The sequence below is a fragment of the Castor canadensis genome, chromosome 8 (assembly GCF_047511655.1).
Source record: "Castor canadensis chromosome 8, mCasCan1.hap1v2, whole genome shotgun sequence".
Taxonomy (NCBI): domain Eukaryota; kingdom Metazoa; phylum Chordata; class Mammalia; order Rodentia; family Castoridae; genus Castor; species Castor canadensis.
The window spans coordinates 123,144,761-123,170,274 of NC_133393.1; positions in this window are offsets into that span (position 1 = coordinate 123,144,761).

Genomic DNA, 25,514 nt, shown 5'->3' on the forward strand with positions numbered 1-25,514 from the left:
TGCAGGCATATATATGACTTTTATATGTCTATGCAGTCAATTTTTGTATTATGAAAGTAAAACTGAATTAATATTACTAAATGCTACATATGTTTTCAAATAAATTTTATGTTATCCAACTACATTTTAAATTCCCTTTCCCTATTTATTAAAATGAATTATTAATTGTAAGTTCCAAACATTTTTAAATTTATTTTATTAGCATAGAAGAATTGTATAGCAGGATACATTATGATATTTACATACGTACTTACAGTATATCTTGGTAACATTTATCTCTTCCATCTTTATTCCTCTCACCTGTCTTAGAACAATTTCAATAGGTTTCATTCTTTTTTCATATTTTAATACAAAATATTTCCACCATATCCACCCTCATTCACCCTTACCTTATGCCCACCATGTCCCACTGTTACCCACCTCAGGAAAAGACCTGTTTTACCCTCCTGTCCATTTTTAAGTGTATATTGATAGTCCAAGGGGATCTCACCTTGGCACTTCAAGCTTGTGTATATTGTGCTTTAATTAAATTAACCCCCAAATACTTATTCTTTATTGCTATGCTCCCATAATATTCAACAGCTAACAGTGCAGAGTATTATATCATATTCATATATAGACTAGTGCTTTCAATATCTTTCATTCTCTAACATTTTCTTTCCCTCTCCTAACTCTTGTAGACCCTTCATGTATACATTTATATATATATATATATATATATATATATATATATTTATCTTATAGTTTCCACATATGAGGGCAAATATAGACTTTTGACTTTTGGGGCTTGATTCACTTCATTTAACATGGTGTTCTCCAGTTCCATCCACTTACCTGCAAACAACATGATTTTATTCTTCTTTATGTCTATATAAAACTCTATTGTGTATATATACCACATTCTTTTAATCCATTCATCAGTCTTGGAGCATCTGGACTGTCTCCAAAACTTTCACTGTTGTGAATAATGCTGAAATAAACATGGATGTGCAAGGTGGTCTATGGCATCCTGGAGCACATTCCTTCAGATATGTGCCCAGGAGGGGCATCACTGGATCATGTGGTAGTTCTGCTTGTAGTTTCGTGAAGGACCTCCATATTGCTTTCCATAGCGGTTGCACTAATATACATTTCCACCAGTAGTGTAGAAATGTTCCTTTTCCCCACATCTTTATCAGCATTTGCTGTTGTGTTCTTAATGATAGCCATTTTGACTGGGATGAGATGGAATCTTAATATCATTTTGATTTACATTTCCTTTTTAGCCAAAGATGTTGAGCGTTTCTTCATATGTTTATTTGTCATTTCTACTTCTTCTTTTGAGAACTATTTGTTCAGTTCATTTGCCATTTATTCAGTGGATTGTTGATTCTTTGAGAGGTTAGTTTCTTGAGCTGCCTATATATTTTGGTTATTAATCCCTTATCAAACGTATAGTTAGCAAAGATTTTCTGCCATTTTTTAGGTTGTCTTTTCAGTTTGGTGACCATCTCCTTTGCTGAGCAGAAGCTTTTTAGTTTTAAGCAGTCCCATTTGTCAATCCTTTCTCTTAATTGCTGAGCTAGTGAAGTTCTATTCATAACGTTATTACCTATGCCTATGTGGTCCAGTGTGTTTCCTAGTTTTTCTCGAATTAATTTTACTATTTCAGATCTTTTTTTTCAACCATATACCATCACCTTAATCTCCTTCCTTCACATTCCACCCTCCCACTAGCACCCCCCCCCACACAAATATTGTGCCTATTTTTCAGTCCTGATTTTTGTTATTGAAATTTAAGTTAACATTCAAAGGTGTGTCTCAATGTTTGCCCGCTATGGCTGTGCTTTACTTTGGTCTGTTCAATCCCTTAGAATACTCTCCCTTATCCTTTTACCTCCCACTGCCCATTTGTCACAGTTACTATTTCAGATCTTACATTAAGATCTTTAATTCACTTTGGATTGATGCTAGTACAAAGTGAAATACTGGGATCTAGTTTCATTGTTCTGCAGATGAATATCCAGTTTTCCTACCACCATTTTTTGAAGAAGCTATCTTTTCTCCAGTGCATATTTTGGGCTCCTTTGTGGAAAATCAGATGGTTGTAGTTGTGTGGGTTTGTGTCAGAGTCTTTTATTCTATTTCATTGGTCTTCATGTCTGTTTTTGTACCAGTACCATGCTGCTTTTATTACTATGACTGTAGTATAGTTTGAAGTCAGGTATTATGATACCTCCAGCATTGCTCTTTTGGCTCAGGATTACTTTGGCTATTTGAGTTCTTTTGTGCTTCCACATGAACTTTAAGATTGACTTTTTTATCTTGATGAAGAATATCATGGGAATTTTGACAGGGATTGTGTTGAATATATAGATTGCTTTTGGAAGTATAATCATTTTCACAATATTGATTCTCTGTTCCATGATGTAGCTCAGATTCTGAAAATTTCTATAATGATTGCTGAAACAACTAATAAATATATTAATTAATCAAGATTTCTTAATTTTATAAATGCTGGCAATATATTAAGTCCTATCATGATGATTTTTATGTACTCAACTGTTATCTGTATTCATTAAAATGCACTGACATTTTAGGGAGAAATGTGCAAGCCCCAAATCATACTGATAAATATAAATTACAGAAAAGTACTATATATACAATTTAAATATGGCTTAATTGTTAGTCATTTATTTTTATTCTTATTTCATACTTACTTTTAATAAGCTAAAAGAATTCTTCCCTGATGATTTTAATAACTTGCAAAGGTAAATGCTAACAATCAGAATGGAATAATAATGATGAAATCTTACTGAGTGTTTGTTATGCCCTATGGGTCATCATGGAGCTTGGTTATGTTCACTTGCTTAATTATCAGAAGTATGAGCTAGACACACTTATCATGACTACTGAACTAAATATAAAATATAATAAGAAGAAATTGTTAAACTTATCCAGTGTTTGTCATCATTATTATCAAGTACTACTACTAGGTACTAGTGTTCAACCCATGTTTTTTTGTAAGATTTGCATTATTTTTACAGATTATATTTAATTTACCCCCTTTTTACTCTTTTTCTGTGGAATTGGGATTTGAACTCAGGGCTTCACACTCACAGAGCAGGCACTCAATAGCTAGAGCCACACTTCCAATCCATTTTGCTCTGGTTACTTTGGAGATAGGGATCTCATGAACTATTTCACAGAGCTGGCCTTGAACCCCAATGCTCCCTTTCTCTGCTTCCCAGGTAGGTAGGATTATAGGTGTGAGCTACCAATGCCCAGCTACTTTACCCCTTTTATTTAACAAGAATTATTTGAAATGATACCCTTTTACTCTCATCCTGTGGAAAAAGAAACTTAAACTTCAGAAAGTTATTAAATTTGCCCAAATTTATAAGTTGAAACAGCATCTCATTTCTGACCCTTTCTGCAATCAATGCCTCATCTTTTTACTAGTTGTTCCCAACATCTCAAAACTGAAATGAAAAACGTTTAATTCATCACAACATTTCTTTTTTATTTATTTATTTTTTGGCTGCACTAGGGATTGAACTCAGGGCTTCACACTTGCTGGATATCTGCTCTTTTTATTAATATATCAAAAATTCTTTTTATTATTTATTGTAGAAAGAGGATTCAAATGGGCTTAAATTCAACATTGATTAGATCACCCCCACCATATCTCCATGTTGATCCCTTTCAAGGCCACTTATAGCAATTGTATGAAGTTTCACTGTTCTATTACATATAAGTTTATGAAGTTCATCAACCATATTACTTTACTCTAATCTCCTTTGCTCACTTCCCTCCTCTCACACGTAACCACTCCTCTCCCCACACTGTACCTATTTTACAGTCCTGTCTTTCACTATTAATTTCTAAGTTAATGTTCAAAGGGATTTCTACATGTATTCCCATGGTGAGTATTCTTTACTTTGTTGGTTCAAACCCTTCCATTGCTCTCCCTTAGCCCTTATCTCCCGTCTCTGATTTTTATACAGTTTTCAGTACACATCCTTATATCCTCGATGTTATATATTAAGATAATGCTGATGCTCTATCATTCTCTTTTCCTCAAAAATTCTTTTGAAACACATATTTATATTTGTGACATATAATTGGAAAACTTTATACCATTTAAAACCTCTTCACATTTTATAAAATTGATATTTACAGTGCTTTTCATTTCACTATCACAGGAGACAATTTAGTGATTCAATTACTGAGAATATTTGAATATTCTTCTAATTTTAGTATGGAGTATCAAAAGAATATCAACATTGAAGAAACTTTCTTTAAAATTTTGAAATAATTTACAGGCAAAAGCCATGTACATTTTCAGAATAATTATTCTAACCAATGTTTATTTTTAAATCTTAGAATCCAACAATAACAATGATAAAATTCTATAACTATGATCTTACCAACAAACTATGTAATGACTTATTTAGTATATTTTATATGACAGACTATGCTCATTGATTCACTTATTTGATCATTTTATCTTCATAATGAAATTATGAGATTATTTTGTGGCACTGGAATTTGAACTCAAGGCCTCATGCTTGCTAGGTAGATGCTGTAAACCTTGAGCCACTCTACCAGCCTAGTTTTGTGTTCACTATTTTTGGGATAGGATCTCATGAAATAGTACCCTACAAGATTATGAGATATTCATTATGCCAATAAAATATGGAAACTGAGACCCAAAGATTGAATATGGAGGAAAAACAAGAAAGTATTAAATAAAAATATAATTAGAGAAAAAAATATAGACTTGCTTATCACTTCTTAGCATAATAAGGATTAGATACCTAAGTCCCATGGAGCAATAAATTCAAAGATTAATGAATCTAGGCATTGGGTTTATTAATGAAGAAGAAGTGTGTGTCTCTTGTTAACCACCAGACTAAGGTTTCTGTATTAGTTCCTCTGGAGTGAGGACATCAAAAGCTTTCATGTTTTGGGTTTTCTACCTATTCCCATATCTCCCATATGCGCTCTCCCTTGTCATGTGATCCAAGTCCAACCATATTGCTGCATTTGCCCTAGATCTAAAGTCCGCATATGAAGGAGAATATGTGATTTTTGGTCTTCTGAGCCTGGCTAACCTTGCTCAGAATGATGTTCTCCAGTTCCATCCATTTACCTGCAAATGATAAGATTTCATTCTTCTTCATGGCTGAGTAAAATTCCATTGTGTACAAGTACCACATTTTCTTGATTCATTCATCAATAGTGGGGCATCTTGGTTGTTTCCATAACTTGGCTATTGTGAATAGCACTGCAATAAACATGGGTGTGCAGGTGCCTCTGGAGTAGCCTGTGTTGCATTCCTTTGGGTATATCCCCAGCAGTGGGATTGCTGGATCATATGGCAGGTCTATATTTAGATTTTTAAGAAGTCTCCAAATTTTTTTCCAGAGTGGTTTCACCAACTTGCATTCCCAACAGCAGTGGATTAGGGTTCCTTTTTCCCCACATCCTCGCCACCACCTGTCATTAGTGGTGTTTTTGATGATGGCTATTCTAAGAGGGGTGAGGTGGAATCTTAGTGTAGTTTTGATTTGCATTTCCTTTATGCCCAGAGATGGTGAGCATTTTTTCAAGTGTTTTTTGGCCATTTGAATTTCTTCTTTTGAAAAAGTTCTATTTAGTTCAGTTGCCCATTTCTTAATTGGTTCATTGATTTTAGCAGAGTTTAGTTTCTTAAGGTCCCTGTATATTCTGGTTATCAGTCCCTTGTCTGATGTATAGCTAGCAAATATTTTCTCCCACTTTGTGGGTGATCTTTTCAGTTTAGAGATCATTTCTTTTCTTGTGCAGAAGCTTTTTTTATTTTATGAAGTCCCATTTATTCATCTTTTCTCTTAGTTGTTGAGCTGCAGTGGTTCTATTGAAGAAGTCTTTGCCTATACCTACTTGTTCCAGAGTGTTTCCTTCTCCTTCCTGTAGTAACTTCAGAGTGTCAGGTCTGATGTTTAGGTCCTTGATCCATTTTGAATTGATACTAGTACAGGGTGATAAACATGGATCTAGTTTCAGTTTCTTGCAGATGGGTAACCACTTTTCCCAGCAACATTTGTTGAAGAGACTGTCTTTTTTCTGTCGTATATTTTTGGCACCTTTGCCAAAATTGAGGTGAGTATAGTTGTGTGGATTCATATCCAGGTCCTCTATTCTGTCCCACTGGTCTTCATGTCTGTTTTTGTGCCAGTACCATGTTGTTTTTATTGCTACTGCTTTGTAATATAGTTTGAAGTCTGGTATTCTGATACCTCCATCATTGCTGTTTTTGCTGAGTATTGCTTTGGCTATTCATAGTCTTTTGTGTTTCCAAATGAACTTTAGGGTAGATTTTTCAATCTCTGTGATGAATGTCATTGGGATTTTGATGGGAATTGCATTGAACATATAGATTGCTTTTGATAGTATAGCCATTTTTACAATGTTGATTCTACCAATCCATGAGCATGGGAGATCTTTCCACCTTCTGTAATCTTCCTCGATCTCTTTCTTCAGGAGTTTGTAATTCTACTTGTAGAAGTCATTCACATCCTTTGTTAAATTAACTCTTAGGTATTTGATTTTTTTTTGAGGCTATTGTGAATGGAATTGTTTCCATATATTCCTTCTCAATCTGTTCATTTTTGTTGTATAGAAAATCTAATGATTTTTGTAAGTTGATTTAGTATCCTGCCACCTTACTGTAGTTGTTTTTGGTGTCTAAGACTTTTTGGGTGAGTTTTTTGTGTCTTTAAGGTATAGGATCATATCATCTGCAAAAAAAGGATATTTTGACAGTTTCTTTACCTATTTGTATTCCTTTTATTTCTTGTTCTTGCCTAATTGCTTTGGCTAGAAAGTCCAGTACTATGTTGAATAAGAGTGGGGAGATTGGGCACCCTTGTCTCATTCCTGATTTTAGGGGAAATGGTTTCAGTTTTTCACCATTAAGCATGATGTTGGCTGTAGGTTTGTCATATATAGCCTTTACAATATTGAGGTACATTCCTTCTATTCCTAGTTTTCTTATAGCTTTTATATGAAGTGGTGTTGGATCTTGTCGAAGTCTTTTTCTGCATCTATTGAGATGATCAAGTGGTTTTTGTCTTTGCTTCTGTTGATGTTCAGCATTCTTAGTCATAAAGCAAATGCAAATGAAAAAAACAGTGAGATGCTATCTCACTCCACTAATCAGAAGGGCTATTATCAAGATAACAAACAACAAATTCTATAGGGGAGGGTGTTAAGGAGGGAGGAACCCTTATACAATGTTGGTATAAATGTAAATTAGTCTGGCCATTGTGGAAATGAATATGAAGTTTCCTCAAGAAACTAACTACCATATGAGCCTGCTATACCACTGTTTGGTACATATCCAAAGGAATGTGAGCCAACATTCAGTGGAGATATCTACAAACACATGTTTACTGAAGCACTGTTCACAATAGCCTAGCTATGGAATTAGTCTGGATACCCAACAAATGGACAAAGAAAATGTGGTACTTATATACAATGATGTATCATTCAGCAATAAACAAGAATGAAATTGTGTCATTTGTATGAAACTGGATGGAAGTGGAGATCATCATGTTGAGATGAGACATATCAGAAAGACACAGTATCAAATACTTTTTGTTTCTATGCAGAATCTACACCTAAAAAATGTTGTAAAAGGGGAACTATTTTGGAGGGAACTAGAGAGGGAAGAGATGTGAATATATGTATGAGAATAGCATAAAGAAGCCCACAAAAATCTGTTAAAAAAAGGATGGGGGAGGAGGAAAGACACTAAGAATGAGTAATATAGAGGGGTGAATTTGATCAAAGTACATTATGTACATGTATGTAAATATCATAATGAAACCCCTTTGTAAAATTTATGCTAATAAAAAATTTAAAAAACAAAATAAAGCATATAAGAAAAACACAATTGACTATTACTTCACAAACTACATAAATAATAGGTAGCTCTCAATATTTTATCTTTTGATATGTGTCATCTACAAATGTTTCTAAATCTTAGAAAACTTGGCAATTGATTTAGTTGGTTTTAGTAATTTCTAATTCCTGTCATCATATTTGATTTGATGATGTGAATATCATTATCCATTACTCATCTAATATCTTTAATGTCTGGACTTTATTAGTACTAAGAAACTTCCTCTAGTTGATATTGGCATCTAATCTGAACTTTCTCTTTCCAATACACTTTCCTTATCTGGAATCACAAATGCATACTTTCCACTCTTTATGTCTTTACTACTACCTACCCTAATCTACAACTTCACTGAGATCACCCTGTCTGTGCTCACTCCTCTTCTCTCTCCACCAGCAGCTTTCTTACTTTCCTTATTTTCTTTGTATATACATTTGCCCAGCAGATCAATTTCTCTTTTGCAAATAACTTTTATTTCCTTTCCCTATTACACAACTGCTTCACTGAGATTTAAAACCCTTTAAACATAATTTTTATTTCTTCCTTGAACAAGGTCTTCTCTTTACTTATCTGGCTCAAGCTCTGATCCTCAGTACCCTATCACCACCACCCTGGAGTTAAATTTACTCCTCAAATCTCCTTGTGGCAACTTGTTTACTATGTATTTATATAAGGATTCCATGTGTTCTGATTTTATAATTTAGCTCTCCTAGAATTCATCAAAATTGTGCCTAACTAAATTATCAATACTACACTTATTTATGTCTCTAATCACTTTTTATCTTTTGTTCCAATTAGTCATTTTAGAAAATACATTTCCAGTTGTTTATCATTTTGAAAAGTAATTTGCTTTATAAATATTATTGTTGTCAATGTTTCAACATCAGTGCAAATATAAACACTTTTTTGTCCCTTTTTTTCTCCTGCCTAACCCTCTTTCCAAATCATTTTCCATATTCTATGCAACACAAAATTCTTTTTCTAAGAAATTCTGATCTTTTCAGTTAATAATATAAACCAGTTGTGCTAGGTCACTGAATCCAAGTCATCTGTTTTGTATTGGTTAATATTATTTCTTACAGATGACAAGAAATACAATTCAAACTGGCTTAAACAACAATAAACAAATTTTATTGCTATATGCAACTGAAATGTCCAGTTGTAAGTTTTCAGGTGCAGCTTGATCCAGAGCCTCCAATGCTCTCAACAGGACTTATTTTCTCTACATGTCTTGGCTCTACATACATGATAATGGCCTTGTTCTCAGTCTCCAGCATTCTAGGTTTAAGTACAATGGGAAGATTCTGTTTCTTTCTTTCAGTGGTCCCAGGAAATATCATGTTATATCTCACTAATTTTGTGTAGATATTCATCACTTAGCCATCACTGTGAGCAAGCAAGAGAATGCTCTATTTTATTTGGTGAGACTTAAGTCTCTCCCTTGCTTGCCCTAAACCTGACCCTAGGCATAGGATCACATGAGAAGCATCTGGACATGCTCAAAAAAGTATAGAATCATTTCATATGGCTACCAGATTGAGAATATATGGCAAACACACACACACACACACACACACACACACACACACACACATCACATGCACATTTATTAGTTCTCTGAGAATAAGACAAACAGAAATGCACCAATGAATCACATATGATCATATTTATACTCTCTACTCTTATACTTTTGGTTATATAAACAACAAAAGATATTGTGATAAAAACTGAAAATATCTATTTCTCTGATTGTGTGGAATTCAATCATCCTTATTAAATATTCTTTATTTCTGAAGATTTAAAGATAAAACCTAAACAATGAATTGTTAATATTCATTCTTTTTGTATACATTCACATTCTCATGTTCAAAGTTCACATTACCATTTATTCAAAATATATTCTGAATCCAAACTTCCTAAACTAGCAAAGAAATAAAATATCAAATAAATAAAACATCAAATATGATGAACTATTTGAGCTAAAGACTATTTTCACAAGAGAATGTTGGTATCTAGTCTATGAGATAATATGGCAAAGGAAAAGGTTAAGAGATTGTCTTATAAGCTAAAAGTAAAATGAAAGGAATTCAAACCCAAAACTTTAATCTTTATTCTAATTGGGAAAATAAGGAGACTGGTAGGAGTGAAAGCCTGTGGCATGACTGACAAAAGACTCATAGGAGTATAGGGAGGGGGCACTTGAGTTGTTTCTGGTGCTGCCAACTTACCTGACATTGTGAGTTACTTAAATTCCATAGGTTCTGTTTTCTTACCTGTTAAATAAGCATAGCTAGCAATAACAAATATATCCAAGATAATAATATTTAAAGCCATTATTTTTCTGCCTTGAAGATGGAGTGTTAATTTATAAGGAAGAAGAGAAAGAAAGGATGACTATTAAGAAAAAACACAAAATTGGACATAGGCACACAAATAAGTCTGCTACAAAGAGAAATTTGTTTTTATGCATCTCACAGTAGTAAGTTGTAAAATCTTGATTCATTTTCGTAGATGTCCCTCTGTACCTCATTTCTGTGAACACTTGTTTTCTATGTTGAAATCTCAAGTAATCCACTCTAAGAAGCTGAGAAAATCAGTAATTTTCATAACTGTACATGAAGAAGACAACTTAACTTAGTTAAACAGTTGTATAATGTTTCTCAGTGTTCCAGTGTTCTAATAATCTTGAACTGTGCTGGCCATGCTTAGAAAGGTAAAATGTGAAATGAAAACAACATTATACAGTTTGTCACCAGTCCAGCAAAATGGAAGAGAATGTTAGCCTTGAATTCTCTATATTTATTGTGATTTGTTTTAAAAATTATTAATGCCTTTTTCTCACCTCCTCTGACATAGTCACATTATTAATTACAAACTGGATACCACACTAGCAAAGACTAATTTAAGGTTTGATTCCAAATTGATAATAGAAAATAAGAAGCCAAAGAGAAGACACTATGACTCATACTACAGAAATATAGGAACTCTTATAAACTATCATAAATAATTATATCCCCAGAATTGATTAATGTGGAAGAAATTAAGAAATACCTAGATTAATATGATCTAGCCAAGCTATACCTTAAAGACATTTTAAAAAATACAATCACCCCAAATTCAAGTTTAGACCGAAATTGTAATTTAAATCTTTCCATCAAAGAAAATTCCAGGATCTAATGACATTAATTCTGAATTACACCAAATATTTAAAGAATAAATACTGACCAATTCTTCTTAAACTTCCAAAATGAAAAAAATCTCAAGAGCAGGGAATACTTCCAACTTCATTTTATGAGGTCAGGATAACCTGATACCAAAATCAGACAAATATATTACAAGATAAAAAAATGCTACAGGTCAGTAACTCTCATGACTATAGTACTCTATTGATATTGGCAAGTTAAATTCAGTAGAGAATTAAAATAGTCACCATGATCAAGTGTGATTTAACCCTAGGAAGCAAAGATAGTTCACATAAATTGATAAATGTAATACATCATATTAACAGAATAAAGAACAAAAAAAGATCACTTCAATAAGTACAGAATGAAAATTTGACAATTTTCAACACAATTTCATGATTAAAAGAGAAAAAAATCCTCTAATAAGTATAAAGAAAACACACCTCAACACAAAAACAAGTCACAAATGGCAAGCCCACAACTAATATCATACTCAGTGGTGAAAATGTAAAGCTTTTCCTCTAAGTACAAGCATTATGGAAAATGACATAGTTGTTCCTTAAAATATTAAAACATAGGACTACTGTGTGATGTAGTGATCCACATGGAAAAAAAAAGAACATCCATGTGTGGAAAAAAGAAACTGGGCGTCTTCATACACCAAATACAGAAACCAACTCAAAATGGATTAAAGACTTAAATTTAAGACCAAACACTAAAAATTTATAACAAAATAAGAGAAAATTCCATGACACTGGTCTGGGTAATGTTTGGTTTTAGGTTTTTAGGGGGGGTTATTTAGGATATGGCCCCCAAAGTACAGGGAAAAAAATCATAAATAGATGGATTTGCACCAAAATTAAAAAGCAACTGCACAGCTAAGGAAACAATCAGCAGAGTGAAAAGACAGTGTATAGAATGGGCAAAAATATTTGCAAACCATACTTTTGATAAGGATTTGATATCCAAAATATATAAAGAACATAAACTAAAAAACAATAATGCAATTTAAAACTGGATAAAGGGCTTGAATAGACATTTTTCAAAAGTGAACATACAAATTGGTAAAACAGAAATGACCCAGTGCTAACAAAACTAATTATCAAGCAAATACAATCTAAACTCACAATGAGCTATCTCCCTCACACTTTTAGAATATCTGTTATGAACAAAAATAAAGATTAAAAAGTGTTGAGAAGGATTTGGACCAAATGGAGCCCAACACTTTTGATTGGAATGTAAATTACCTTTGATATAGAATTAATTACATTCACTATAGAATGCATATTGCATTTATTATACTATTGCAATTCCTTATGAATTAAAACATAATAACATGTGATTCAGCAATCCTACTATTTAACAGGTATTGAAAGAAAATGAAGTCACTATTTTAAAAAGATATAAGAGAGGATCCAAGATAGAGACTAGAGGGAGGAAGCAGTCAGAGTGAGCTCTGTAAATCAAAAATCTTGCTGAGACAATGGAGTCACATTTGGCAGAAAAAAGAACACCAGGAAGAAGCAAAACTCTGACATCCCGAACCCCCAGCCCGTACAAAGCTTCTCCATGCCACAGTACAATGAGAAAACAGGAGGGCTCCCGCACCACCAGTCGCCAGCTCCAAACCAGGTTGGGAGATGCAGACCAAAAGACTAGGGACAGAAAGAACACCAAGTGGAAAAATGGGAAGACAAAAAAAGGATGGAAACCATTCTCACCCCAAAAATAAATAAGTACAGAATTCAAAGAGAAATGAAGAAAATGGGTACCCAGTTCCAGACCCCAGCAAAACAAAGATAGGCTATCCCAAGGAACCCAATGAAGCCCACAAGAACACCCTGAAAAAAGAAATCCTGCAAGAAATCACTGAGAATTTCATGGAGATATTAGTAGACAAGGTCAACCAAAACGTACAGGAGGCACTCAAGAAACTTCAAGACAACAAAAATAAAGACTATGAGAAAACACAGTAACAAATAAATGAACTCAAAAGATACCTAAATAAATACCAAAGTGAAACAGAGAACACCATAAATAGAGAGATAAATGAATTAAGGACAAAAATTGACAATATTAAAGGGAAGTGACCCATGATGGAAAACCTCAGAAAAAAGAATGAAAGAGAAATAAAAAAAAAAAATAGAAGGCCATTCCAGCAGACTAGAACAAGCAGAAAGCAGAATCATAGAACTTGAAGATGAAACGGAAATTAAAGGAAAAAAACTGAAGAGCTATTAGTCAGACAATGCAAGTCCTGTGAAAGGAATATGAAGAACTCACCAACTCCATCAAAAGACCAAACATGAGAATAATGAGCATTGAAGAAGGAGAAGAGGTGCAGGCAAAAGGAATTAGTAATATATTCAGTTAAATAATATGGGAAAATTTCCCATATCTAGAGAAAACTATGCCCATTCAGGTACAGGAAGCCTCCAGGACACCAAATAGACTTGACTAAAATAGAACTAGCCCATGACATATTATCATTAAAACAACAAGCACAGAAAATAGAGAAAGAATATTGAAGGCTGTAAGAGAGAAAAAACAAATAACATACAAAAGTAAACGCATTGAAATCACAGCAGATTTCTCAATGGAAACCACAAAAGCGAAAAGAGCATGAGATAAGGTATTCTGGGTACTGAATGAAAATAACTTCAACTCTAGGATACTCTACCCAGCAAAACTATCATTCAAAATAGATGGAGCAATAAAAGTCTTCCGTGACAAGCAGAAACTAAATCAATATATGACCACCAAGCCACCACTACAAAAGATTCTTCAAGGCATTCTGCACAGAGAAAATGAAAGCAAACGAAATCACCTAAATAGATCTATGACGCAAAATAAAATTGAAGCAGCAATAAAGAGTCTCCCAAAAAAAGAAAAGTCCAGGACCTGATGGACTCTCTGCTGAATTCTATAGACCTTTAAAGAAGAACTACTACAATCCTCCTCAAACTGTTCCATGAAACAGAAAGAGAAGGAAAACTGCCTAACTCATTTTATAAAGTCAGTATTACACTCATCCCAAAACAAGAAAAAGACACCAACAAAAAGAACTATAGGCCAATCTTCTTAATGAACATCAATGCAAAAATCCTCAATAAAATAATGGCAGACCAAATCCAACAACACATCAGAAAAATCATTCACCATGACGAAGTCAGCTTCATCCCAGGGATGCAGGGGTGGTTCAACATATGCAAATCTATAAATGTAATACAGCACATTAATAGCAGCAAAGACAAAAACTACTTGATCATTTCAATAGATGCAGAAAAAGCCTTTGACAAGATCCGACACCACTTCATGATAAAGGCTCTAAGAAAACTAGAAATAGAAGGAAAATACCTCAACATTGTGAAGGCTATATATGACAAACCTACAGCCATCGTCATACTTAATAGTGAAAAATTGAAACCATTTCCCCTAAAAATAGGAATGAGACAAGGGTGCCCACTATCCCCACTCCTATTCAACATAGTACTGGAGTTCCTAACCAAAGAGAAGAAGAAATAAAAGGAATACAAATAGGTAAAGAAACTGTCAAAATATCCCTGTTTTCAGATGCTGTGATCCTATACCTTAAAGACCCAAAAAACTCTATTCAAAAACTGCTAGGCACCATAAACAGCTGCAGAAAGATGGCAGGATAAAAAATCAACTTACAGAAATCATTAGCTTTTCTATATACCAATAAAGATAAAAATGAGAAAGAATATATGGAAACAAGTCCATTTACAATAGCCTTAAAAAAAATCAAATATCTAGGAGTAAATTTAACAAAGGAAGTGAATGAACTCTACAAGGAAACAATAAACCCTTGAAGAAAGAGATCAAGGAAGACTACAGAAGGTGGAGAGATCTCCCGTGCTCATGGATTGGTAGAATCAATGTCGTAAAAATGGCTATACTACCAAAAGCAATCTACATGTTTAATGCAATTCCCATCAAAATTCCAATGACATTCATCACAGAGATTGAAAAATCTACCCTAAAGTTCATTTGGAAACACAAGAGACTGAGAAGAGTCAAGGCAATACTCAGCAAAAAGAGCAATGCTGGAGGTATCACAATATCTGACTTCAAACTATATTACAAAGCAATAGCAATTTAAAAAAAGCATGGTACTGGCACAAGAACAGACATGAAGACCAGTGGAACAGAATAGAGTACCCAGATATGAATCCATACAACTTTGCCCACCTTATTTTTGACAAAGGTGTGAAAAATGGAGAAAAGACAGCCTCTTCAACAAATGTTGGGAAAAGAGGTAATCCATCTAAAAAAAACTAAAACTAGATCCATGTTTATCACGCTGTACTAGTATCAATTCAAAATGGATTAAGGACCTTAGTATTACACCCGAAACTCTGAAGTTGGTACAGGAAAGAGCAGGAAATACTCTGGAACTAATAGGTATAGGCAAGGACTTCCTCAATAGAACCCAAGCAGCTCAGCAGCTAAGAGAAAGGATGGACAAATGGGACTTCATAAAACTAAAAAACTTTAGCACAACAAAAGAAATGGTCTCCAAACTGAAGAGACCACCCACAGAATGGGAGAAAATATTTGCTAGCTATACATCAAAGGACTGATAACCAGAATATACAGGGAAATTAAAAAAACTAAACTTTCCCCAAATCAATGAACCAATAAAGAAATGGGCAACTGAACTAAACAGAACTTCCTCAGAAGAAGAAATTCAAATGGCCAAAAAACACATAAAAGATGCTTACCATCTCTAGCCATAAAGGAAATGCAAATCAAAACCACTCTGTTTCAACCCTCCCCCATCAGAATAGCTATCAAAAACACCACCAGCAACATATGTTGGTGAGGATGTGGGGAAAAAGGAACTCTCGTACACTGCTGATGGGAATGCAAGCTAGTGCAACTACTCTGGAAAAAAATTTGGAGGCTTCTTAAAAATCTAAACAAAGATCTGCCATATGATCCAGCAATACCACTCCTGGGAATATACCCAAAGGAATGCAACACGGGTTACTCCAGAGGCACCTGCACACCCATGTTTATTGCGGCACTATTTACAATAGTCAAGTTATGGAACAACCAAGATGCCCCACTATTGATGAATGGATTAAGAAAATTTGGTATTTATATACAATGGAATTTTACTCAACCATGAAGAAGTATGAAATCTTATTATTCTCAAGTAAATGGATGGAACTGGAGAACATCATCGTGAGTGAGGTTAGCCAGGCTCAGAAGACCAAAAATCGTATGTTCTCCCTCATATGCAAACTTTAGATCTAGGGCAAATGCAGCAATGTTGTTGGGCTTGGGTCACATAAGAGGAGAGCACATACTCGAGGTATGGGGATAGGTAAGAAACCCAAAACATGAAAGTGTTTGATGTCCCCACTGGACAGGAACTCATATAGAAATCTTAAAGGGGATCAGGAACTAGAGAAAAGGTCAGTTTGAGATGAATCAACTTGAATTGTAACACATTTGTTCATGGAAGCAATGCTACGAATCTCTCTATATAAGCTATCCTTATCTCAACTAGCAAAAACACTTCATCTTTCTTATTATTGCTTATGTTTTCTCTTCAACAAAATTAGAGATAAGAGCAGAACAAGTTCTGCCTGGAAGCAAGGGGTTTGTGGGGTAGAGGTAGGGGGTGGAGGTGGGGGGAGAAATGGCCCAAATAATGTATGCACATGTGAATAAATGAATAAAAAAATTAAAAAAATAAAAAGATATCTTCCTCTCCCATCTTCAGTGCCATTATTCATAATAATTAAAATGCAGAATCCATCTAAATACCCAACAAGAAATGAATGGACAAAGAAAATGTGCAATTTATACATAATAGAATACTATTCAGCCCTAACAAGGAAAAGAGAAAGATGGTCAGTTTTTAACAACATGAATCAAACTGAAGGACATTATATTAGATGAAATAACCCTGGCACAGAAAGACAAACACCACATGACTTTATCTGTTTGTGAAATTTTAAAAAGTCAAAGTTCTAGGAGCTGAGAGTAGAGTGGTAAATAAAAGGCTGAGAGATGGGGAGATTGGGGAGATGTCAGTTAAAGAATACAAAATTTCTGTTAGGAAAAACAAATTTAAGATGTGTATTGTACAATGTAATTAACATAGTTAGTAACAATATATTGTGTATCTGAAAAATTCTGCAAAAGATTATTTTAAGTTTTTACCACAGAAAGAAGTAGATCTCAATGAGCTTGAGTTAACTCTTTCATAATGTAGACATACACCAAAATATTATGTTGTGTATCATAAATATACACAAATTGTCAATTTAAAAACTTGATGGCAGGCTTCTCCTGGTAGATACATGTATTCATTTCTAAGCCAAAAAGCTATTAATGGTAAGTAAAACACTGAAAAAAATAATTTTCCAGATCATATTATTTTCATAATAACATCAGTTTTCTCCTTGGGAGTAGAGTTTGCCCCAAGACCACAAAGGCTGAAAAGAAATCCTATTTTTACTCCCAATTTTCTCAGTGTAGGATGTGTTTACATCAGTGTGGTTTGTTAAACTGCACATGTGTTTAACTTGGTTTTTGACTTCACAGTTCAAAAATTTAGGCATTAACCAGTAAACACACATAATAATATAATGTGATATCATCCTAGGTTTCACATACAGAAAAATACAGATTTCTGTATTTCTCAGAAATAAATACATTCTTATATGCATCCATCCTCCATCTGCTGTTAAGCATTTTCTAGGTCTCTCATTGATGGTTTTCATCTCTTTTATCCAAATATATTGTCCTGCACAATCTGACAATATTTTTCTTTTTTCCATTTTTAATGGTTACTAATAGCCTTATGTTGGAAATTTGTAAACATTTAAACATTGAATTTGAGAAAGATTTTTATAAATGGCATAAATCTGATTGTTTTACAGAGTTGGTACTTGAAACTTACAAACTTAGTTTGGTAAAATAAGTGAAATAATATTTAGAAAAAATAGCACAATTAATAATTTCATAAGAAGGTCCAAAAAGCATGACTGTACTAAGTGATGGCAAATTGAATGTGAAGATATTTTTATAAGTTTCCAGTGAAAAATATCACCTTGTTTTATATCTTCATGCAATCTTGAAGTTCTTTTTAATGCTCCTTCAACCGGTATTTGTTTAATAGTCATTTATCTGAGTACACTATGGAATTTTAAAGGACTGGAATTCCATGTTTTTCATTATGGCCTAAAAGTGTCATTTAATAAATACTGGTGTTTATTAAATATTTGTTGACTAATGAATACTTTTTAAATTTGTAAATGAAAAGAACCTATGATTCTAAGCATCCATATTTCTACCAGATTTACCACTTGTTAACAAAATTGTTTTCAACACAGAGATTGGCTTCTTTTATACATTTACTTGTAGTGAATTTTTCCTTTATTCTAATGTCAGAGTAATTACCAGGTAATTTTTAAGTCTTCATGTGTAGTAGTCTTCATCCTCTAGAATATTCTTCCTCTCACTTCTTTGCCTCTCTATTTCTGTCAAAGTCATTACTTGGTTTGGAATATTATCTTTCTACTTCTATAATTAACAAAGCCTTAATTAATTTTACAATAATGTCATTGCCAGCTCAAAACTAAAACCTGAAGACAACAGCATTTTGTTGTGACATGGTGTATCCTGAGATTAACTGGAGAGCAAAGGGACTGAGAGCACTCATCTAATGCAGTTGTCTGAGTTCTAAAGAGGACATTTGCAGTAATTTTCTTTCATTTCATTGATGGGCAAAAACACTGTATTACATTCTTACAAAATTAAAGGATATGGAAATAGAGGAAGTCAAAATAATGGTTTTTGATCTTGAGTTTTGACATGTAGTTGCTCTGCTGCTTATATTATCAGAATGAAGTAGAATTGAATCCTGGTACATGCAATTAGAAATAGTCAAGTAATAGGTAAAAAATATTAATCATTCTTTCATATTTGGGGCTATTGCGCTCGAACTATAGAGGCAATAAATAACCTGCTGTATTTTCTCCTTTAAAATTTGTTCAAAAGAACACATTTGGTCCTTTACTTTTTATCTTTTTACTTCACTTAAAGTTCCCTTTCATTTTCAGTTCTTTATAGCCTTGTCCAATCTAAAACTTTCTTCTGGAAATTTTTTCCTATTACCTACATAAAAGAAAAAAATCTTATATTGAGCCTTCCTTCACTGAAATCCTATACCATCTATGTTTATTATGTTTAAAAAGAAATTACTCAAAAATATAACTTAAGAATTAGAAAATAAATGGTTCAGAGAACGTTTTGTAGTCACACGGACCTTGCCATATACGTCGGCATGAATAGTTTCCTGCTGTGTTGTTGGAAATGAATTGCTCAAACTGAGTTCCAGCATCTTCAACAGAAAACTGGGGACAGTACCTGAACATTGCCTGTAGCTTGTTGGCAAAGAGATGTGCATAACTCCTGGAGTATAACAGGATCTAGACTATATACCTCCAAGTCATTACGCTCTGAGGCCTGGACATGACTATCATACTGGGTACATGACTTTGGGAAGGTTGCATATGTTCTTTGAGAATTATCACCATTAATTCTAAATTAGAGGTAAAATCATACATTTTCAGTTTAGTCATAGGATTGTTATGAGAATTAGTAAATCTCTGAGCCATTCATTGAGCCCTATCATTATTGTGATTTGATTCTACATTGTTCTTTAATGATAATTTTTTTCATTCAGATCACAAAAGCATAGAACAACAAGCTGTGCAAAATGTGGTATTCCATGCCATTTTCTTAAATGCAATGTGGAATGACTAATAAGGGCTTAATAATAAATCAGTGATCAGGAAATAATAGGCCAAAAGGTAAGGCTATGACTACCTCCGTGGGTAGCATGTACAGAACATAAAAAAAAGCAAGAGGGTAGGAACTATTTCAAGCCAGGTAGTCTGTCTTTAAGAGTTCATTTTATTATTCTCTTTTGTAATAAACATATATTCTGCATACTCATCTTCCATTTTCAGATGTTACACAAAATTCTTGAGACATTTTACAAGAGACTTATTTTCTAATTATTGTACATGTGAAAAATATATGAGATATTTTACATTCAAGGTAATAAAAAACACAAGTCATGACCTTAAGAAATATTTTTTTAGAAAACCTTTACTGCAAATGTGATTGCAGAAGACCTAAAAATTAATGTGAGAACTAGTTGAGATAAAAAATCTTGACAACATTACACTCGTCTTCCACCTGAAACTGGATATGCAAATCATCTTTTCATTCATTATTCATTCCTATTGCTGATTTACCCTGACTTTTATTTCATTGCTCATTCGTAAGAACATAATTATATTTTATTTTTTCCAATTTAACATTCAGTAACATAGAAAAAAAATTACCTGAGACACAAGATAACTTTAGAAATCTAAACCCCACTTTTGTATGTGCACCACACTGTGTTAAAAATTGCTTTCTGTTTAAAATGCAAAACTTGGCATGCACAGCCAAACAAAGAACAAAGAAGTATGTTGTTGGAATTAGTTGTACAGTGGGCTCTGAGGATGGACTTTGAGGCATAAGCTCATAGAAATTCTTTCTAGCTGGAAGTTGTATGCATTCCCTCCTGCCGTTTTATCCTTTGGACTTGCTTATACACTAGAACCATTGTGGGCTCTACTCACCGAAATTCAGTTGGGTGATGAGGCTCAAACTGTGACTCTTTCATATGTGAAATGTTAAATATTTTTTCCAGTACAAGCTACTTACATCAAAATCTATAAAATAAAAGGGTATTTTAAAGGTTTAAAATGACTCCATGTAATAGGGATATAACTTCCTGAACCACATTAAATTGTGACAAGTTGTTCAAATTTACATCTTCCTCTTTTTCTCAGTGACACACATCTGCATGAAGTGTCTCTAAAGAGCAGAAATACATCAAATAAACAGATGTGAGAAGCTGTGAGTTTGGCCAGAATGAAGACATATCGTAAGAAATATAGGCAAAGAGCCCAGCATTCTTCAGAGACACCTGAATTCTCTGTTTTCATTGCAGTGTGTACAGTTTCCATGTCCAGGCAATTCCTTTATGATTTAAACTTAATTAAGTATAACACAAAATATGTCCCAGTAGGTATGATAGCTTTCTTCTTGTGTCTTTCCTTTTTCATGAGTTCAGCACTGTATTAGTCAGTTTTCTCAAAGTCATTTTCTTGTAACAAGTAACGCCATAATTTCACTGACTTGAAATCACAGAAGTTATGTTCTTTCAAATTATATTTCAGCTGTGGATCAGCTAAGACTCTGCTCTATATATATCTTCAATATCTCATTCTGCAATGAAGTAGTCACTATCTGTTAAACGTCATTCTCATGACAAAGAAAAACGAGTAACAGTGGACCTTTATGCAAATTCTTAAGATTCTCTTCTTGGCAGTCATGCATAATAGTTACTAATGTGCCATTGGCCAGCGCCATTAACATGACTAACTTATCAATTGAGCAGAAAATATCCTTCCTACTTGGATGCACTCTGTAAGCCATGCACCAAGGAATAAGGACTATTTTTCTCTTAGAAGGAGGGTAGCAAAAATTTAGGAACAATAGTACAATCTACCATTAGAACTCAGTCTAATGGTGTCTAACAGTGTCTAACATTTAGCAGAGAGAATTTTCATGGTTTATTCAACATTTACATATTAATTTTCTAGTATGTGCTTGAAAAATATTAGCTTGTTGGGATAATATAGTGATCAAGTGAATAAAAACACCTGGAATCATAGAGCTAATATTCTAACAATAGGAGAGAGATAGTAGACAATGTAGTGAAATGTGCAGCAGTTAGATGGTGACACTTTTTAATGAGTACAAGTAGACAGAATTAGGGACACAGTTTTATATAGTGTGATTTTTGAACAGGTCCATGGGGAAGGTGATAGAAAAACAAGAAGAAATGAGGAAAAAGAACGTGTACATTTGCTTGGAAGAGAGCTATAGGGAGAAGGAATGTTAACTAAAAAGTTCCTGGAAATGGGTGAAGAGCATATGAGCTACATAAGGAGAATATTATAATTTAGCAGCAACAAAATTCCACCTCCATTCTCTCAAGATCCAGGTTGGGCCTGAGAGTTAAGACATAAAATAGATTAACAGGAGAAAAGTATAGAAATTTATTTAAATGCTGAGTCTTAAATGGCACAGTTATGCTTGTAAGGAAATGAAGACCCAATTAGCAGAGGCAATTACTTATTTACTTACTGAACTGGACAAAGACAACAGAAGTTATGAAGGAACAAATAATGTGACAAGCTCAAGGATAGGATTTATTTATATGATTGCATAATAGAGTGACTAGGAGAACAATAATAAACTGTGCAGCTCAAAAAGGTACAGGAAAGTATTTTGAATGTTTTTACCACGAAGAAATGTAAATGTTGGAAGAGGTAGGTATGTTTAGACTGACTCAAACACTACAATATGTGTAGTATAGCTTGTCTTGTTAACCTCAATAAAAATAAGTGCAGTCCTTATGTTTGTTTGTATAAATCAAAGTAAGCTTAATTTAAATTTTAAAGTGAAGAAAAAAATAAAAGAAGATCTGTACAGAATTCCTTGGTCTCAACTTCTCATCCTTGAGGATATGGATGTTTCCTTTTTCAAATTGAAATTTCATATTTTACTGTTAAGAAATAACAAGTCAGAAAGATCCTTTTTATGTCTCATGTTTTTCAGTTGCCTTTAATATAAATATACAAGAGTGCTACTTTCATTAACTGCTTCAGCAACTAGAGCTGAGGTGCTACAAGATATGATAGTAGATGAGATTTTAAAAAATCAGTGTACCAGAATTTGTGGGGAAGTTGGAGCCTTTTTATGCATTTAGTTTTGCTCAGTATGTTAGAAATCATTGGAAAACTTTGGGAGTAATATGATTACATTTATTTTTAAGGGATCACTCTGGATAAAATGTGAACAGCAGACTATATAGGGATTGAGTTGGAGAAGGAAGACAAGTTATGAGTTTATATTAACAAACTAGGAAACAGATGACAATGATGTACATTGGGAGAAGCAGTGGTGGTGACAATCAATTATTGGCTAATGAATATATTTGAATAAAATAAACACAGTATGATTTCCTTCTAGGTTAGAAATAGAGTTTGAGATAAAGAGGCTTCAAGGATGACCTCAAAATTTCATTGAAATAAAGCAAAGATTGATGAAGTAGCTTAATTGCATCAATGAACTCAGTTTATTCTCAATTTATTTTTGAATATATAGCTATTAAAAAAACTTCTATACTGAGCTGTGTGCTGGTGGCTCAAGTCTAATCCTAGATATTCAATAGACAGAGATCAGGAAGATTTCCTTTCAAGTCCAACTTTGGGCAAAACATTTGTGAGAACCCATCTCAAAAAAATAGCTTGTTGCAGTGGCACGCTGATGCTATCCCAGCCATGAATAAAGCTGAAATCTGTCTGGAAGGTAGTGACTTCAGGCCAGTGCAGACAAAAAAAGTTCTTGAGATGCCATCTCAATGGAAAAAAAAAACTATATATGGTGGCGCATGCCAGCCATCCCAGCTACTATCTGAAGTGATGGTGGATCTCAGTCCAGGCTGGCCTGTGCAAAATGTGAGATCCTATCCCAAAAATAATCAGAGCAAAAAAGAGATGGAGGATGGTTCAAGCAGTATATCACCTGCTTAGCAAACATGAAACTCTTGAGTTCAAACCCAAGTACTGCCAAAAATAAATAAATAAACTATACTGAATCTGTTCTATGTGTCATGCTTTACCCAATGTAACAGTGAGCATTAAAAAGTCCTTTCATACCAAAACTTGACTTCTCATTCACCTGGATCCCTGAACCTCTGAGCCAAAATCCCAAAAAGGTGTCTAGAGGATGAGAAGCACGCTGTCCAATCATCCCCACCATTGCTGGTAACAAACAAATTATCCTTCAAAGCAGAACCAACAGAGCAGATTGAAAATTAATCTTGTATGGATCAGTGAGCTGAGCCAAAAGCAGTAGGAAAACTTCTCAGCCATTGTAGCCTAAACTGTGTTAACCCAAATAAATAATTGATTTCTGTTTTTTAGCCACTATTTGTGTATAGGGCAGTACAAATTACTATTAACTTTGATGAGGATGATCTTGGGAGGTTCAATTTTTAAGATAAAGACTAAAATCTTATTTTTGAACATGTTAAATATGGGACATCAATTATATACTCAAGTAGAAGAAACTAACAAGGAAAGTATAATAAGATAGTAAGCAATCTAAAAGCTACATTATGTTCATAGAGCAGGTGGAATGCCTGTGCCTTTCTCTCCATTTGTGTGCATATTGAAGGGATGTGGGCTAACTAGCTATCTGTTAGATGCTAAAAGGTTGAGCAGTGGCAGGCTGAAAGCAATAAAAATGCATCAAGGAAATAAAAAACATCCAGGATCATTCATTATACTCTTTAAATTTCTCAGTCAAGTACTTATTATAAGCCTATGCTTAGTGCTATGAGATACATAGAACAAAAATAAATAAATGTGAAAAAGACAATTTATGTTTTGATTGTAAAATTATCTAGCTAGGCCTGGCATTTACTGGCTTGACAGATATTACTATTTATCTCCAAAAAAAGATTTAAACTGGTTGTCTCACATTACAAATAATTTCTATTTATTTGGAAAGGAGACATTACCAAGTGAAATGAATTAAATGAAAAACTGCATGATACAAATCATAAGATTAGAAAAAACAAAAGAGGGTAGGAAAAACTGTGAATTGAAAGCTGAGAAAATGACAAATGATAAGTAGGATTTTTCTTAGTAGGCAAGGGAAGAAATGGGAAAGAGCATTCACAGAGGAAAAGAAAAAATAAGGAAAGTATTCAATTATGAACTGAATCAAAGATTAAAGCTGCAATTAACATTAATTATTAGACAATCTCCACTAACTTTCACCATCACAAAATCTCAAAGGTAAATATTGAACAACTATTTTTCCCAAAGTAGGGAGGCTGGTTATCTGTAACCTTTGCAGTTTTCTATAGTCTAAGTTCTGTCATCATTGCCAATTTCAAGCTATAAATATGGTCAAACAAACTACAAAATTCCTAGAAATAAAAGTCATGTCTGTCATGCAAGTAAATCCTAAGCTTATAACATCATCACTAGGTATTCTTACAAATAACACAGAAATATCTTTATCATATTGGTAATATTGGTTCCTGGGATATTAATCTCCTGTAAATTCCAGCAAATGATTAGCTTTTACTGAATATAGGAATACTTCCAAAAAGATACAATTATTTAGGTGCTTAAGGAGATGTGATTGCTGTTCTTTTCCTCACTGTCACCAGGCAGAACTCCTAGAATTTAGTTCTGTTTTCTCTTGTGCCCCTCATGGAG